The 15035-nt window shown below is 41.9% G+C and overlaps 1 protein-coding gene across 1 annotated transcript in view; it reads right to left on the bottom strand.

Annotated features, from left to right (window-relative positions):
• Positions 1 to 14750, bottom strand: part of apbb1ip (amyloid beta (A4) precursor protein-binding, family B, member 1 interacting protein) — a 36528-nt gene extending 21778 nt beyond the window's left edge. The window contains exon 1 of the mRNA XM_079601731.1: positions 14594 to 14750. The gene's annotated coding sequence lies outside the window, so the exon portion shown is untranslated. The remainder of the gene's footprint in view (positions 1 to 14593) is intronic.
• Between the last annotated feature and the right edge of the window lie 285 nt (positions 14751 to 15035).

The raw sequence follows: 15035 nt of genomic DNA, 5'->3' as shown, positions 1-15035 counted from the left end.
GAAGCTGGCAGTGAACCACTCGGCCCGGATCTCAGAGACGGGATATCCCGGAGAGTATGACTCAGCATAGTGCTTTACAACCCTTGCCAGCGAGGGGAGTTTCTCTACTCGATACACGGATCTACCCAGTGTTTGTGTTTCATAACACTGAGGAGGCCTGTGAAGGCCTAGGTGCTGATCTAACTGGGAGGCCTCACGAGTGGCCTACGACCGTCTGACCAGACTCAGGGGTCCAAACACTCATAGCGACCCTCAGTGAGGGGAGCAATGGTCCGCCTGGTAGGCAAACCAGGCTGTAGGCAGAGTAAGAAGTTCCGGGAGGGAACCAGTAGCAGAGGGCGAACACTTTAGTTGAGCCAGGGCACAAGCTTGCTTTCAGCAGCTGCCAAATAAGGCCAGCTGAACTGATAGCAAGCGGCCACTAGCTTCCAGAACCCAGCATCGTTGGGGAACTACTCACAGGGAGGCCTGGCGGGGCCTACTACCTGATAACCACAGTTTGTGGGAGCTCACCTTCAGGGAGGCCTGGTGAGACCTACTACCTGATAACCACAGAATGTGGGAGCTCACCTTCAGGGAGGCCTGGTGAGGCCTACTACCTGATAACTGGCCCCGAAATGCCACCAGGAAGGCCTGACCTGGTGTCAATTACGTCAGACACTTCAGTCTGGCAAACTTCCTGTCTGTCCGGAGACAGAGCCTCTGGACATTTGCCTTAGGTTAGGCATCCAAACCGAGGGACTGCGAAGCTAGCAGTGAACCTCAGCCCGGATCTCAGAGACGGGATATCCCGAAGAGTATGACTCAGCATAGTGCTATACAACCCTTGCCAGTGAGGGGAGTTTCTCTACTCGATCCACGGATCTACCCAGTGTTTGTGTTTCAAAACACTGAGGAGGCCTGTGAAGGCCTAGGTTGACGATTCCAAGGCGGCCTGCTAAGGCCAGCCAGCTAGGGACTCGCCTATCAGGGAGGCCTAGTCGGGCCTACTAGCTGATAGCGAGTCAATTCTGCTACAAAGGTACACTGTTGGGAATCATACTATACCAACATAACTATTGGGTCCACCCACAGGAGGCCTAATATGGCTGGCTACCTGGTCGCGGCTTTAAAGTATGTCCCACAATGTTGGGACTCACCTCCGAGAAGGCCTGTTTAGGGCCTACTACCCATCAGTGAGTCAACTGCCCGAACCACCAAGGCCAGCCACATGAGGTGAGCTGGCCTACAGCGCCCTCTTGGGGGCTGCCCATTCAGGAGGCCTGCTGAGGCCTACTACCTAACGGCGCAGCCTACGTTGGCAGATAAGCTGTTTACACAGCGCCTACAGCATTCTGGTACCTAATCACATTGCCCATGGCAGTATACTCAGCAAGAGCGCTAGCACCCTTTAAGCAAGGGGAGTACAACATACGCCACTCTGCCTTAACGGAGGCCCCAGAGTCAGAGGCCTACCATCTGTACGCATGGGCGTCAGCACATGGCAATGCTCTGGCTTCAAGGGAGCGTACTTCGTTACCAAAAAAGAAGTGAAGGCTAGAACTTTCCGCTCAACCCGAGCCATAGTGGTGCGAGGTAGGATAATACAGAACTGAAAGTGAAGGACTCAGACCTACCCTGTATCACAGGGGAATACTCTCCACCTCACCCTGAGGTTTACCAAGGTGCGGGCCTGCCAGTGGCTCTAGGGGTGACAGAAAATGTATCTGTGCCCAACCTAGGGGAGTGGGGCTTGCTTCTTTTGTGAGCCAACCACCTACAACCCGACGCTCGAGCAGTAGCTCAGCGAGGTGAGTGAAGCCTATACTGGCGGCCCAGATCCGATTGCTAGTTCTGCACGGCAGGGTCGGGCAGACAGACCCAGTCTCTTCATGAGGTGAAAGACGGCCTAACCCTGCTCAATAAAGACACATTGTACCGGGGAGGCCTATTTGAGGCCTAACCCAGGATCTTTATAAACCATGCCTCTGCACCACGCTGCATTACTCTTGTCACCCCAGAATGCAGAGAAGGGGGCGGGCCTTGGCCTAACGACTCCCATTGGAGGAGGCTGTCATACAGGGATGCTAGGAACCTATATTCACAAAGTGAAGGTTCAGAGGCAGAAATGCTTAAGCAGAGCGCCTCCACTATCCCTGGCACAGCCTAGGCCAGCTACAGAGGCGGCCCTGGTGAGGGCCAGCCTGCAAGCATAAATCTACCTGAGGGCTCGGAGGAGCCACAGCCTTACTAGAAAAATAGTTATTATTTCATACAACTGGCTGCAGAATCGCTCAGCCCACTGAAAACTTCCCAAACAGAGCTCAAGGGGGCGATGTACTCAGGAAGGAAGTCAGACGGTCCCATGGACCGGACATAAGATCTATCTGAAGCACTAGCGTCAGTCTATACTCCAAGATAAAAATCCTGTGGGAGAGAGACCAACTACCCTACCCTGAGGTGGCTAACAGCCCGAGGGCTAAAATAGTCGTTCTAGCCACCTAAAGGGGGACTTCAGGGCCCTAATAATCCAAAAATGTACCTTACATGACCCCATAGCTCTATACAGGGAACGAGGTCTGTAGAGAGATACATTTAGTGTTAGTTGCACACAAAATTACTCTTAAAGAAGACCACTCAGCTCACCTGCGGCTTGTGAAGTGAAGACTTACCAGACAGTTCTTTATGAACATGGGGTCTACCACCTTTACATGCCTGAAAGAGGCACTCTCACTAACCAAGCAGAGGCGGGCCATCAGAACGTTGTTCTAACCATGAGCCCAGCCTCAGGCCTGATGTAGGAAGCGTCTGGAGAGTCGGAAGAGAGGAGAGGGCTAAGATATAATCACGCCCTCAGGGGGAGGTGATCCATGCCGATGCTGTGTGCAATCGTGCTGGATCACCTCCCTCAGATCCCTCTTCTTGCGGGAGTTGCACCTCTTCTGTGATCTACTCCTCCACGGAGGAGGCGCACGAGAGGCAACACTGGCTCTCTGGCCCTGTCTAAGGTCCCCGGACCATGATGGGCCAGGCCCTCCCGTCTGTCTGGGTGTGGATACGGATCTCAGCGGTATGTAGGTCCTAATACAGCTGGGCGCGCCCTCGCCTCTCTGAACTTTCCAGCCACCGCCTACACGGAGGTGCCGAAAAGCTCAGAGGGCGAAACCAGTGAATCGAGGAGAAAGCCTTTCTCTCTTCTCCCCAATGTCGGCCAGGTTCACTCCGTGGCGCAGCTCAGTAACCGCCTCAGGGGCCCCACCCCCTGGTCGAGATCCCCCAGCAGATTGGCCTGGTGTACCTGCAATACCGCCATGGTGTGCAGGGTAGCACCGGCCTGACCCGCTGGCGTATATGCTCTGCCATTAAACTGGCAGGGTTGGAGCTCTCAGTGTCGACGCCTGCCAGACACGAGATAGTTGCAAACATCTCGTCAATGGGCGGCATCGACACATACCCATGCTCTCCTATCACCCCAACATCAGTGAGACTAGCCCGCTGATGTCGGTGGACATGGGCAGAGTATGGGTTCTTCCATGTCCTCTCGATCTCAGTATGAGATCGGGAAGAAATGAAAGGCTCACCTGAGCTGGTGGTTTTATGACCGGGGAAAAAACGCTCTCATAGTGAGCGATTTTTCCCCCAACGTGCAGCCACGGCAGCTGAGCCTGCTCGCGGAGCGTTTCCATAACACCAACCAGTTCAGCATACACGGGGCAGGGTGGCTGAGAAGATTCAGGATCTATTTTTCCGATTACCTCATCAGCCATCTCCTGCTTGTCCGGAAAAGCACTCACTGCTTACTCTCGTCAGCCGCCACATCGTCTGAGAGGATTATACCCCTCTCAAGGCGATCGGCGGGCTTCATCTGGGATCTTTCACCCAGACGCTGAGCCCTCTTCTCTCAAGGAGAGGGCCAGACGAGATCGGAGCGTTCTCAAAGAAAAAACGCTCGCAATTGTACAGGCAGTTCCCTCAGGAACTGCCTGTGCGCGCTCTTCCTTCCCAGACAGAAAACGCACAGCTGAAAACACTCAGCCTTCTCAGTGCATTTCATAATTACCTTTTGATTTTCAAAAGCGGTTACAGACAAAACAGTCCCTGAAGACGAAAAGATGATTTGTCATGTTTGCAAGGCGCCCTTATATACTTCCAGGTCGCACGTTAATCATTCACATTAATGATTCACGGGCTGTCGCCGGTCAATGTGATTGCCGTGATTTGATTGTGATTTCAGACACCTGTCACGCCTGAGGCGTTCCCCAAAGCGTCGATGACGTATTGTCGAGTTCCCTTCGAAAGGGAACAAGAGGGTAAGAAGCACCACTTTAATTTACGGCCCGCAATGTCATACGTACCCTGTAACTACATGAAACAAGAGTATATTTCCCCAGCATTTAAAAAAAAAAAAAGTTGCAATAGTTTTACTTGCCTTGAAACAACTTAATCAGTGCACCTTTGCAATAAAAACAAATTAGCCTACTTTATAAATGCACTGATATATAGGCTACCCCGTAATTTGAAAAAAGCCTTGTATTTGTATACACTATTATTACAAAAAGGTGCAGTGTATGTAGCCTACTCGCTAAATTGCTCCCAAAAGTAAGATTGTATTATAGTATAAGTACCCCGTAGTTCTAAAATACTTAATAATTTGCCTAAATAATTTTTTTTTTTTTCCTGGTTGTTACCCCTTTATTCCAAAACTTTAAATTGTTCCCCTATATAATTACACGTACATACTTTATAGGTACACTGTAATTACCGAAAGTTACACTGTAATTTTGTTTTAATTACGCAGTATTTTCCTGGTTGTTACCCCTTTATTCCCAAGACTTTACATATTGTTCCCCTATACTTACACATAAGTACTTTATAGGTACACTGTAATTACCGAAAGTTACACTGTAATTTCATTGTAATTACGCAGTACTTTCCGGGCTGTAATCTAAAGCGTTACCATTAATATTACTCAGTACTTAATTGTGTAATTACACTGTAACAATGTCACCTTGTTTAAAGTTTAACCAAATATTTTTATATAATGACTACTAAACTGGATTTTTTCATCGTCGTCCTTGGTAACATACCAGTACTTTCATGTCACTATGTGCTCTCTCTTTTTTAATATCAATAGGTGCATTATCTTGTGACTTCAAATGCTACAATTAAAATGACATATGGAGGACAGTATTAATTAGAAAATGCATATTTTTAAACTTGGCAATGAGCAGGGTTATCCTCCACTTTATGCTGGGGTCCTGATAACACTGCCTGTTTATTTTGCCATGACTGGCAGACATTACTGTATAGTGTACCTTACATATTTTTCTTAGACCAGGGCTCTTGAATTGGTGATCTGTGGTGCTGTCACGGAACGCACGACAACGCCTCCTCCTGGTTTCACTAGATCCCTCTCTCCAGCATACTAGGACTTCATTTCCCATTATCCTCCATGCTCGTTATTCCTTAATCACCTAATTATGATTTCACCAGCCTCACCTGTGCACCCTCAGCTACCCTTTATCTGGACTGTTCTGTTCTCTGTCATTTGTGAAGTATTGTTTTACCCAACCTCTGTCTCAGTGTGTAACCCTTGTTTTCTCTGTGCTTGGATTTGATCTCGTGTGTTTGAACTTGGACTCTGTACTCGGTTTGTGAACCTTTGCTGCCTGCCTCTGAACTTTGCCTGTTTGACTTCGATTCTGGATTACCCTTGACTTCATTTGAGTTCCTGTTTGATTATTTCTCTGTTTGTCATCACCTTTAATAAATATCTGCAAATGGATTCGACCGTCTCCGCCTCTACGTCACAGGTGCAAATGTGATGTGAGAATTTTAAATGACCCTTAGATAATTGATTAAATTGGCCCTCACTGCTTCAAACTTGTGAAAAGTGATGCAAATATTTTTGCTGCGTATGAAATCAAATAGCCTACTTCCCTACTATATATATGTGAAAAACAGTACATCAACAGAGTAGTATGTCCAAATACATTGTATTTTAAAAAAAGTACCCAGTGGCCTACTACAGTACTTCCACCGAGATTCTGACGTGTGCATTCATTGGACATTTTACTATCCCATGAGGCCATGGGAGAGGTTTGGAAGTTAAGCGACGCAACTGACAGGTCACGTGACAATGACAACATGGCGGATGTAGTACATCAGAATTTCATTCATACTACCATATTCATGCTATAGAACATACTTTCTTTTAACAGTCGTGAAGTTTCAAACCAAATGTAGTTTTCAGACGCAACATCTGACTGTCTGTTTTATTTTATATACATCTGTGAGTCAGTCTCAGTCCTGAACAACATCAAATCAGTTATCAGTTTTTCATCAATGAATAAAAGATCACAGACTGAATCAAAATTGTATTTTGAATGAAAAATTAAAGTTCTGTTTCAGATTTTGTTTCCAAATTTGTAAACACCAGTCTTAAAATGATCATTATATTTATTTTTCATACTGTAGTAAAGGCTATCAAACACTGAGGTTGTGAAGTTCACAGCAGTCCTTTTTTGAAGTAAGTTATGGCCAGACCTAAAAAAAACTTTATTTGAAGACCTCATAACTCCCCCATCATTCTAGAAAGTTTTTTTTAAAGTTATTTTTTTTTAAATCATTCTTCCAGTAACATTAATAGAATGTATGGTTGAATCCAATCCTCCATGGCAGAGGCATGGGCTTGGCAGAAAAGGGCGACATGCGAGGGAGTGAGGACCAAGGCGAAACCAGATGGAAGGAGGAACCCGGTGGAGCCGACAGGGTGGATTGCTGAGGCGCAGCTGAAGATCTGGAAGTCTGCAGCAAAACCAAGATGACGAAAGACCAAGGTGGAGCCGGAGGGACGAGGGTGACCGGTGGAGCCTGAGTGATGGTAGACCACGGTGGAGCTAAAGGGCTGAAAGGTTGAGGTGGAATAATGGGCCTGGATGCCTGAGGTGTAGCCAGGGGATCCACTTCACAGAGTCATCCAGGTGGTGAAGGAGTTCGAAGCGGAGCCAGAGAGCTTTCAGGTGTCCACGCCGAGGATGGAGTCGAGGAGCTGCGAGGTACCAGTGGGACAGGTCAGTGCAAGGGAACTGAAAGGACCCAGCATAGAATCCAGGAATGAGGGGGTAGAAAGGTTAATGGGCGGGCGGGACTGGGTGTCTAGAATCATAGCTGGCTTTACCAGAAGAGGTGAGAGTTCGAGGGGTGCGGGAGAGAGTGGGAATTGGCTCCGGTGTAAATTCAATGAGTCAGTGATCCTCAACTGGCCCTGAAGTGGACTGTTCGAACAGCACTTTCTTTGTGATGGACCTGCCGATATGCTCCAGCCTGGGGACGGATATGGCAACTGGCACTGGCACTGGCTCTGGGACGAACTCTTTGGCTGGCTCTGACTCTGGGGTTGGAGGGGGTTCATGCTCGTGGTCCATGGCAGGTGATGCTTCAGGCTCTGGTTCTTAGGCGTCGTCATCAGGTCTGTGGCGGAGGTTTTCTCTTGCTGTCCAGGACTCTCCGGGCTGGGACGACAAGCCATATCTGGACAGGGAGATGGCTGCTGAAAGTGTTGAAAGTCCTGGGGAGTCGGAGTTGATGCCATCTTCCTCCGCAAACCCATAAGGCATACTCCACGAACTCCGCGAAGGGACGGTGCTTCTCCCTCATCTGCAGCATCTGTCCAAGAATGTCATCTATTCCACTCCAGAAAAGCTGCATGTTTAAGGGTCTCATCCTTGTATGGTTGAATCCAACACGAAGGGAATGTCTTTGTGAAACAGCCTTTAATCCATGAACAGAATCGCACAGAAGAATCTCAGAAGAATAAACACCTTAACCACATGTAAGCAATGACAATAACCCAAAAGGAACAGGACAAAATTGGGAGTACTTATACACAGAGCATAAGGGAAGGGAAACATAATGAACGACAGCTGAACATAATCAGTAACCAAAGACTAACTAGGAAACAATCAAGGCTAAACTAAACTGAAGGGCAAGAAACAAACACATCTGAACAACAACCCAGCAAACACAGAACGTTGGCACAACGTACCCGACCCTGGCCAAAAGGTTGCTTCAACTACGTTGTGTGGTGAAGGTTGTTACAGCGTTATCAAAATGCTGACATTAAACCACGGTTCCGGGCCATTGCTTAAGGTTGTGCCGAGGGTGTCTGGACAACCACTGGACTACATAATGTACTCGTCACTCTTCACTGCCCTGAAGCGGGAAAATCAGCCTTTTAAATTCCAACCACCTGTTGGGCTCATTGTGTTCTCATTCATCATCGAGCAAGGATACGTGAGTATTGCGTTTAATTTAGCCTCAGCTATCAAACACAACCTAAAACTTGAATTTCTAATGTGACTAATGTAGCCTTGCTTGCACTGTTTCGTTTTTCATTTGATTTGTCTGCTATTTAGACTCATTCGTTTCTTTGCTCCTCTGGATTTGTGGACGGTTACCGACCTTTATCAGCCAGATTTCGACTACTGTCTGCCATACAGAACCCGGTTTTGTTCATTAAATGTTCTTATCTGCCTTTGCTTTTTATGTTTTATTTACTATAGGCCTACTAGGTTTTATTCATTATACTTAAAATAAATGTGTATATTCATTTATTTCTTTTTCCCCCCACAAATGTATGACTTTTGGAAGTGCAATTTGATTACCACATGCAGTTTTAATAAAGTTGAATTAACGAAACCGTCTGTCATTTTTACTCTTTAAAGTGTACACTTGCAGGTGTTGATTATAATTAGGCTAATTTGCTGATAGCCCCATTAAATAATAATGATAAACAATAAACGATAAAAAAAGTATATAATTATCTAACAAAATGCTAAATGGGGGATATCATATCTAGCAGCATATAAAAAAATGTCAGAACGTCGTCTCTCAGTTGCTGAATGTCGCGCAACAACGTTGCTACTACAGCCCTGACACATCTTACAATTCTACGTTGTTACAATGTTGCGAGCACGTAGGCAGCGACGTTGCCATAGCAGAAATGCAATGTGCCAGAGACGTTGCCACAACGTAAATGTGTTTGCTGGGAAGACACACACACAATTTTTTTTTTTTTTTTATGTTATCTGTTCTTAAAATGTTGCTGTTCACAAAAATATTATCCAGCCTATAGGCTACATCTTTTTTCTGAAAAATGTTTTAGACTCGTTCGTCTAACATTTTTAAATGTTAGGCTACTTCTTGTTTCAGTTCAGAGAACATTCAAAAGTAACACTCCTATAATATTTGCAGAAATTAATGTTCCCTTAACATTTGCATAACCAAGAAATGTTTTTAAAACATTTAACTGGACGTTTTGAACATTCAGAAAACATTCCAAAAACGTAATGAGAATGTTATCAAAACGTTCTTAAAATGTATTTTTGTAAGCTGTGGATGTTGTCATCTGGATAATCTGGCCTTCAACTACTTTTGTAACTGCTGTGTAAATTGGTCAAATGGATGGTGTCATTTTTTACTGGTTAGCGAGCAAGTTTGTGATGGATAATATAGAGCAGAGTACCTGTGCATACAAAACATAACCCGAAGCTAAACATTGCACAATATCCATCCAGAGGCTAGAGATAAAAGCGTGGCTTGCATAACTCTTTTACACATTCATTCTTTGCTAAGACATGCAGAATCCTGCCCATGAACGCTTAGTACAGCCTGAGTGTGCAATATACACAGAAAGTATGATTTAGATGCAAAGAGATCATTCTCTGTTTCATTATATTGTAATGTTGCTACAGTAACTGCATAAACCAGTCCATGTTCTATAATAAACATTAATTTTTTCACAGTTAATATGAGCCAGTAGGATTAAAGAGCAGATCTGTTACAGTAACTTCTCTGCTGATTTTCCAGATGCCTGCAGTTCAGCTTTAATAAGACAAACAGTATCGGTAATCTTGGTCCAAACTACCCAACTCTGTCCCACTTCCTTCTTATTCTCCCACATTCAGCAAATAATTTGTGCAACCGCTTTGAATTAATGCACATGTTAACATTTTTAAACACAGTCGTCTGGCTTGTTTGCTACAGAAATAAATTAATTCCTGAAACCAAGAAGAAGTGTACTTTTCTAAGTGAGATGTAAATTTTTCTTCAGATGGATAATAAAATGGACAAAAATCCCATAGAATTACACTAAAGGAGGGATTCAATCCATATTAAAAGCAGATTATCATAGAGTACTTTGCCAAACCCACTCAAAACACCTTACCAATCACTTAGCAACACCCTGGCGACCACCAACCACACCTTATATCATGGGGATAGAAAAATACTCAATGATTTGTGTAACACGGTGAACTCTGACTCTTGAGGATCTGAATCTGTTGTTGTTCTCCTGCAGGTCTAAAGCTGAAGCTTAATCTCAGCACAAGCACCATTCACATTTATTTCAGAAAATTTTAAAGTTTATGTTAAGCTACATTTACACATCAAGTCAAGTCATCTTCATTTATATAGCGCTTTTAACAATGTAGATTGTTTCAAAGCTGCTTTACAGTGATAAACGGATAATTTACGGTAACAGAGATTGTTTTGGCTTTATAGCGGTTCTTGAATAAAGATATTTTCCAGCTAAAGTTAGTTTTGATTGATTCACTTCCGTCGCAACGATCATTAGTTATTAAATTAGAGGCCGCTAAGACGACACCGTTCTCTCTACACAGACTTTAAACGCGAACCTGTGATAAACGCTGATGGCGCTCACATGCGCATTAAGAATGAATTCTATAGTTATGTGCATTTGAATATATGTGCGCAGGTTTGTAATTCCCTACAAAGCCTTAACAAACTACTTGTCTGGCCTTAAACATTTTTAGACAGAATTTTATCACTTCGGGGGAGATACGCGAAACCGAAATTATTCCGACAACGCTTTATCTGTAGATTGGTAAGACTACAGTAGTTGGCACTTTTTTTTTTACACCCTAGCAACCTCCTGAGTATTAGAAACCACATAGCAACACCCTAGTAACCACCCAGAATACCATAGCAACGGCATAGCAGCACCCTATCAACCACCTTAAACCCCAAGCAACAACATAGCAAACAATTTGTCAGAGAGATTTAAAACCTTCAAACTTTGAGCTTTTAAAACTGATTCAAAATTCCCCCCCCCCCCCTCTCATTTCACACTTCAAGCTTTTACAATTAGGCCTATACTTCAAACTTTCTCAAGCCAACATCAAGGTTTGTTCACATTCTTTACTCATCTAGTTTTAGTTTTTTCTTTTATTTAATCTAAGAATATTTACTTAATTTTTTTTTCATTATGAAATAATTTTATTTTATATAAAAATTAAAATATATATACACAGTAGGCCTATATATTGAGTTTGCATTTGGATTTTAAATGAACACAACAATACAACACAAGCGAATATTCATTTGAAGATGAGCAGTGCTGCAATACTACAATAATTCTTCAACTATGTCAAACCAGGCGGGCAGAGTCTGTACCACCAGCACCTGTGAGTAGAACAATGCTGTGTCTTCTTGTTTAAATGAAGCACTGTCGTGCAGCCAATCAGAGAGCTGTTTGTGTGCTGCTACACATGGGGAAGTGGTTAGAGCAACTTCCCCTCACAAGATGTTGAAAGCATCTAAGTTTCCAACAGGAAACAGATGACACTCTATCTCTATGTAGCTATCACAATATGGTGCTTCTCATATGTGTCTAATGTTTCTTTTTCCAAACAATTAACAACTACATCATCAATATATCATCAATACATCACGTTAAAACATACATGTGTTTTGTTTGATTTATGCTACGTAGATTCAATATGCCACAACAGGAAGAAATAAAAAAGTCAAGTTGGCAGAACTTGGCACCTTGTCAGAGTAAATCTTTATTTAACGGTGATGTTTGAGGAGATGAGGTCAGTCATTCTCAGCGCAATATCCTCCTCTTTTCTACTTCAAGAATGGTTTTGTTAAGTGTTATGGTGAATAATGTTCCATATCAAGGGCATCTCTGTAGGATTTCAGGTCTGGAAAAGAAATTAGCTCAGTGTTTCCTTTTGTTTCACAATTGCATGTGTTTTAAATTAAATAGCGAGGAAGTTATTTAATCATACTGCAATCAAAGCAGGATAACTGTGGCATTTTCTCTTCTCAAACGTCTCAATTTTGTCGATGGAACTGTTTGATTTGATTAACTCTTAGAATAACTTTTAGAATAATAATTATATACTTCAGAATAATATACTTAAGTGTGAACTGAAAGTTTCCAGAGAGTTAGCTTCTTGTTTTTGCAGTTAAATGAAAATGTATTACATTTAAAATGTATAAAGCAGAAAGCTGAACTTTAGAGTGTTTTTATCTTTATACGTTATTTAATTACTTTTATTGTCTTTGATATATTGTTAAAGTTTACTGTCAAATGTACTGATAAGCATTTGTGACAAACTAAAACATACTTTAATTACATTTCTATTGAAACTTGTATGTCATGCATTTAAACATATTTGTAATTTGTACTGATGAAGTTTCAATTTAGTTTCAATTAAGTTTAACTCTAAATACAATACTGAATAAGACAGTACAGTTAAAATTATAATCAAGTAATTCACATGTGCTTTAGTATGTTAGACAACACGTGAAAATAAGTGTACTTCTTTAAAGAACAATACAAGATTATTAAAACTTAATGATTTAAAATGTAGTCTAAAGTAAAACTTTCAATTTTATATTATTAAAAAGTGCACCTTTTAAAAGTGTGTTAATGAACAGTCATGAAAGTGTACTCTCTTTAAATACACTCTCTTTAAGTGCTCTTTTATTTAATTGGTTGCTGTAACTTATTGGCCAAGTCAAAACTGTCCACTAAAGTCTCTGTAATATTCTGGTCTCTAAATATATTTTATGGAATGTTTTTAATAAGTCTTAGTAAATACTATAATATCATGTGAAAATATATGTGAAAGTCTGATCACTTAGAAAATTAATAGCACATATTTCTTCAACAAACAATTTGAGGTGTCATTCATATCTGTAACATGACAAGTGTTTGCCAAAATTTACTTTGGAGTTTACTATTGTCTTAAACAATGGTACTAGTGGTGCTTGCATAGCAGACATTAATACAAGTAGTTTAATCCTTAAACAGACTAAATATTTGCCATATAGGACTTTTTGACATTTAAATGTCACTGTTGAGGCTGCAAACATGTTAGCATTTACCAAAGGACTGAATGCTAGTTTCAACAATGTATTTTACAGCATTCCATGATTCAGTAAAGAGTAGCCTAACTTAACAGTTCATTCACAGTCCTCTGAATAGCCTAGCCGCTAATGTTGTCACAGTAAGGCTTTTTAAAATCACTGAGATGCTATCATTCTTTAGCAGTTACTTTAGTCTAAGGAAAACAGTCATTATAGAAGCAGACAGACTGTTGGCTGTGGGGTAACCTGATAGAAAAGCAGTCTCCCGTTTGTTTCTTCCTCAAACACTTGGGCAGTGTTTTAGTTCAGCTGGTGTGCCGTTCTATGATTCCTGTAACAGTGCTGGTATACTTTAACATGTGAGATGTTGTACTTGAAACACTAAACCTCTTTATGTGCTTTGAGGCTAAAACTTTAGAACAGCCCAGAAACAAACTTACTTCAGTGGCCATTGTACAAATCACTGTTATTTGCTCATTTAGAGAACCGACAGCATGTGCTATTCCAAATGACACGGACATACAGTAATTATTGTTAGAGACACCAGACAGCCGAGGACATAATTCAGTTTTTGGACAAGCCAAACAGCAAGAGTTAAAACTTTAATCTTGAATAAATGTTACATTTAGCATCCATTCTTCAAGTCAACATGAAATGCCTTTTCCAACGCACTTTACTTCCATGCTGTGACATATTTCCAAGTAAACTGAATATTCAATGAAAACAATGTCTGGAAGACTTGATTTTATCCATCATAAATTGTTTGGATTCTATAACTTGGATGTTTCAGAGAATTGTGGACGACTATTGGTTAATATAACAATAATAATAAAAAAAGTTTGATTAAAGATTATGAAGACTATGAAACAACAAAACTGGGAACTTACTGAGCTGTAAGTAGAATCCATTTTGATTTTTTGATCTGTCAACTTTTAGATCGGCTAGTCCAAAACTATTGGATTCATGTTGTAGTCTTTTAGTAAATGATAATATCACACTGATATGGGTGTGGTGTTATTTGTGCTGTTCTAATACCAGTGTAAATATACTATTATATCTGGCCAGTCACAATAATGAATTAATTTGCAATTAATCAGTCTGGGATATTCTCCACAAAGCATTGAAAATCAGCCTATATGCCCCAACATATTAGACAACATATCAGCAGAAGCAAATCTGCCCATGCCATCTTCATATCTGGACCCTAATAAATAATCAAATATACTGACTCACATCATCACTATACAGAAAAATACAGGTATCCTGGTGTAGCATGTTAACTTTTTTTGTGGGAATATCACCACAATATTCCCACAAAATCGTCCTGTTTGATTATTGTCAAATGTAAAAGGTATATTTGAACAAAATCAAAAACACATTGAACCCAGTCCTAGTTATCAACACTATTTGTTTGAGGAAAAACATCTCTTACCTTGGTTTATCTTTCAGCTTCAGTGCCTAGGTGATGTGGTCATAAATAAGTTTTCAGTAAAATGCCTCTCTTTCCTGTTTAACGTTGGACACCACCCAACCCACATGCAGCAGGCTGAGAGCTGTACACTAGTGTTAGTCACTGACAGTTCGCTTACTTCCTGCCTCACACGGAAGTTCAGGTCTAAACCTGCCTCTGCATTCCTTCTGACGCCGAAAAGCAGCGGCACACCAAGTGCACAGCTGAGATTGTGTATGAGACAGGCCAACCAGGGCTAGTTTATTATTTCTCCTAAGATTACATATTGGTCAATGATTGATCATTTCTCTCTGTTAATGATTAATGCCATTGTTATACATGTTTGCTTTATTCGGTAATGTAGTTTCATGTTTCAATGAAGCTGTATTTTTGTAATCCTGGAATTGCTAGTGGATATTTGTTG

This window comes from Phoxinus phoxinus, assembly GCF_949152265.1.
Source record: "Phoxinus phoxinus genome assembly, chromosome: 24".
Classification (NCBI taxonomy): Eukaryota; Metazoa; Chordata; class Actinopteri; order Cypriniformes; family Leuciscidae; genus Phoxinus; species Phoxinus phoxinus.
The sequence above is the reverse complement of the archived record's forward strand: the minus strand, read 5'-3'. Positions and strand labels throughout refer to the sequence as shown.